Source organism: Gossypium arboreum, chromosome 13 (assembly GCF_025698485.1).
Source record: "Gossypium arboreum isolate Shixiya-1 chromosome 13, ASM2569848v2, whole genome shotgun sequence".
NCBI classification, from domain to species: Eukaryota; Viridiplantae; Streptophyta; class Magnoliopsida; order Malvales; family Malvaceae; genus Gossypium; species Gossypium arboreum.
Window position 1 is genome coordinate 34,927,242 of NC_069082.1, and position 3,835 is coordinate 34,931,076.

Below are 3,835 nucleotides of genomic sequence, written 5' to 3' on the forward strand. Positions count from 1 at the left end.
TGATGCAGATGTTCCAGAATAATCTGCAGTTCTATGAACTATGCCGGAGGACCCAAACTAACACTTAAAATGGTTTCTCCAGCTTTCTGACACATTTAAATTTATGTGGTCACTAATGACACTATTTGTCTTTGGATGTTCCCCTTCTCCTTAATTAATAATGCTTTTGTTTGGTTAAACTCGCAGGCACAGAGATCTATCACGACATGGAATGAACTGGTGGAGAAGTTTCTACACAAGTTTTTTCCTATTAGCAAAACAGTCCAACTAAGGAGGGAGATTGCTACATTTTAGCAACTAGAAGGAAAAAGCTTTCACGAAGCTTGGGAATTTTTTAAGATGATGATCCAATGTTCATATCATAGTCTACCTAAATGGTTGAGATTGCAGATGTTCTATAACGGGTTGGACACACACGCGAGACCAGGGCTTGATGGAGTTACAAGAGGAGCCTTGATGAACAGAGCATACAAGGATGCATATGATCTAATAGAAAACATGGAAATGGATTCCTACCAATGGCCAAATGAAAGATTTACTTATGGCCAGAGACCATCCACGGTAAAAGCTATCCAGGAAGATGACAAGTACCAACAAATTTTGGACAGACTTAACTGAATAGAGTCCACATCCAGTACGTCTTCAAAATTTGGTAGAGATAAACTCTTAGCCATTATTTTGATAGCTCAACTGAGAAGGTGATTTATATTGGGAATAGGGGTGAAAACCCTTATTCAAACACTTACAACCTCATTGGAGAGATAACCCAAACCTGAGATAGAGTGAAAACCCAGTAGGAGGTAACAATTCTAGCCCTGTTAAAAATACAACTTACAAACCTCTATATTTACAGAAGTTTAGAGAGAGCCAACTAGAATGACCATACTGTATGTGGTCAACGCTTAGATCGAATTGAGGGAGAGATGCAGTCAATGGGGACAAAAGTGAAATAGGTGCAGTCTGAGTGCACCCAAACATCTAAAACATTGACTAAGCTTAAAGGTCAGATAAGCCAATTAATGAGCATGATGAGAGATATCGAAAGTGAAATTGGCACCGGTATCCTAAGTAATACCAAAAACAATCCTCAGAGAGAAGCGAAGGTATATATAAAGACGATCACACTCCATTGGGTAAAGTATTGAATATCCTAGAAAACCCAACTCAAGAGAACAAGGAGGATACCGATGACCTTAAAAAAGAAGGCTCTCAAAATGCTAATACTAAACCTAAAACAGAAAAAGTAACCGAGCTAATAGCTGAACCAGAAGTTGAGCTGAACAAAGAACCTGCATTAGCTAAGTTACCATTCCCCTCATGGTTAGAAGATAAGCAAAAATTAGATGAGGTAGAATTTGTAAGTTTTCTAAACTTGTTCAAATCTATGAATGTTAACTTACCTTTAATTGAATTAATTGAAAAGTTCCTAAATACACAAAGTATTTAAAAGAAATCATATCTAGGCATAGGAAAATTAAAATAGGAGAGCAAGTTAACATAGATGCATCATGTAGTGCAATAATTTCTAAACAGATTCCCCTAAAACTAAAAGACCTAGGGAGTTTTACAATTCTTATAGAGATAAGGGATATGCCCTTTAGTTAGGCTTTTTGTGATTTAGGATCCAATATCAATTTAATGCCCTTATTGATATATGAAAAACTCAGGTTAAGGGAACTTAAAACTACGCACATTACACTATAGTTATTTGATAGATTTTTGGTACAACCAAAAGGAGTACTTGAAGATGTGTTGGTTAAGGTGCGCAATTTTATAATCCCAGTCCATTTCGTAATTTTGGATTTTGAGGAAGACTGTGATATCCCTTGATATGAACTCACCTCGGTATGATGAGTTAAGTAGTTTAATTGCCCGATCGTCAAACGTAGAAGTATCGTTCCAATTTGCAAGCTTTGAAGGTATTTGTTAAATATGAAGATGGGAGCTGGAATTTAGGTTCAAAATAAGCTAAGTATATATTGATTTGGTTTGTCTAACAAAGGAATTAAAATAGATAGTTTGATAGATAGGTGAAATACAATTCGTACTTAAGTGGCAAGAACGAACCAATACTAGAAAGAGTGTTGACCTGGGACTTATATGGCTTAAGGTGGTTTGATGAAGGAAGAAAAGGACCTTGACCCATTACCTAACAAAAGTAAGAACCAAAGGTATAGATTGGGTTGAACGCCACACTCGAGTAGAGTGATAAGTTCGGAAAAGAAAGACTAAGGTTGACGCCACTGACAACAGGTAAGCCAACAAAGTCTAAGAACGAAATTTGAGAGAAGATAATCTCACAAATATAATATAGTTTCATTCAAATTGACAAAAGTTCTAAAACAAAGCAATGAGCTACATATTTATAGTGCTGGACTTAAGCTAGCCGAATGGCCAAGGTAATGCATGAGGTGCCTTGGGTTGCCGAAAAGACACTTGCTTAAATGGGCTGCTTAGATTACTCTGAAAGACTTGTAGTGTGAACGGAGCAAGTGAGCAGCCACTTTGAATGTGAAAACACAAAACTGATCAGCCTTAGGTGTGAAAAGAATTTCCAGCAATATGAATTCATTTAAGCAAGCTTAGGGAAGAGGATCCAGCAGCTTGGAAGAAGAAAAATCAGCTCACTTTTGGCTCTTGCACTCACCGAACAAGTTCTTGGGGAATGGCAATCAGCAGCACACCCTTTTTATGGCAAGCCATGCATGTATCTACAACAATTAAATTCAGCCAAGGTCAATGTTAAGACAAATTAAATTCGGCAGCCATAATATGCTCAATTCAGCTAGAAAAAATTTAATTCAGCTATAATTTAATTTGTACTAAGTTAGGACGCATTAAAAATAAGTATTAGCTATGGAACTAATTTAATTTAGCAGCAGCCAAGACACATTTAACACTCTAATTTAATATGTTCAAATTAAAGACAAATTATTAACACTTATTTATTACTTAAGTTAATACTAACTAGATTAACTAAATGCATTTATCTTATTCCATCAACTAAAATGGGTGAATTAAAATAAACTATAAAATGAACAAATGAGCTCATTGAGCTAAGTTGAGCTGAACGCAGCTCTTGGAGCTGAATATGAGCTGAGATTAACTTGCAAGAGGTTGCAAGAAGTCCTTATTGAGCTGGTCCACACTCTTGCAATTTGTCCAGCCAATGCTTCACCCCACACTTGGTTGACTAAGGCTGAAATGGCCTCCTTATATTGTTTGGCTCAAGCTCGTGTGATGGGTCGTTGTGGCAGCTCTAACGAATCCTTGCTCGAGCTAGGTACATTCTGAGGCATGATCATATCATCCCCTTCTTTTAAGCGACTTGTCCTCAAGTTAGAATTTGTATCAAAGGGAGATAAATTAGAAACATTAAAGCTCATACTTAGGTTATACACACCCGGTAAGTCAAGTCGGTAGGAATTTTTGTTAATTTGTTCAAGGACTTGAAAAGGTCCATCTCCTTGAGGCAACAACTTGGACCTACATTGGGCTGGGAATTGTTCCTTGCGTCTGTGAACCCAAACCCAGTCTTGGAGTTCAAAAATCACTCACTTTTGACCTTTGTTCGCCCGTTGGACATAAATCTTGGTTCTTACTTCAATATTAGCCCGAACCTTTTGATGCAACTCATTGACAAAATCAGCCTTTTTCCTAGCGTCAGAATGAATTAATTGATCGTTAGGCAAAGGTATCAAATCCAATGGAGTTAACAGATTAAAGCCATAAACTATTTCAAAGGGTGAATATTTAGAAGCTGAATGAACGGATCGGTTGTAAGCAAACTCAATATGAGGTAAGCAATCCTCCCATGACTTCAAGTTCTTCCAGA

At 37.1% G+C, this 3,835-nt stretch overlaps 1 non-coding gene across 1 annotated transcript; it reads right to left on the reverse strand.

Moving 5' to 3' along the window:
- Positions 1-264: 264 nt before the first annotated feature.
- Positions 265-368, reverse strand: LOC128287212 (small nucleolar RNA R71). The gene has a single exon (XR_008277908.1). It is a non-coding gene; the product is annotated as a small nucleolar RNA R71 (small nucleolar RNA).
- Positions 369-3,835: the final 3,467 nt, after the last annotated feature.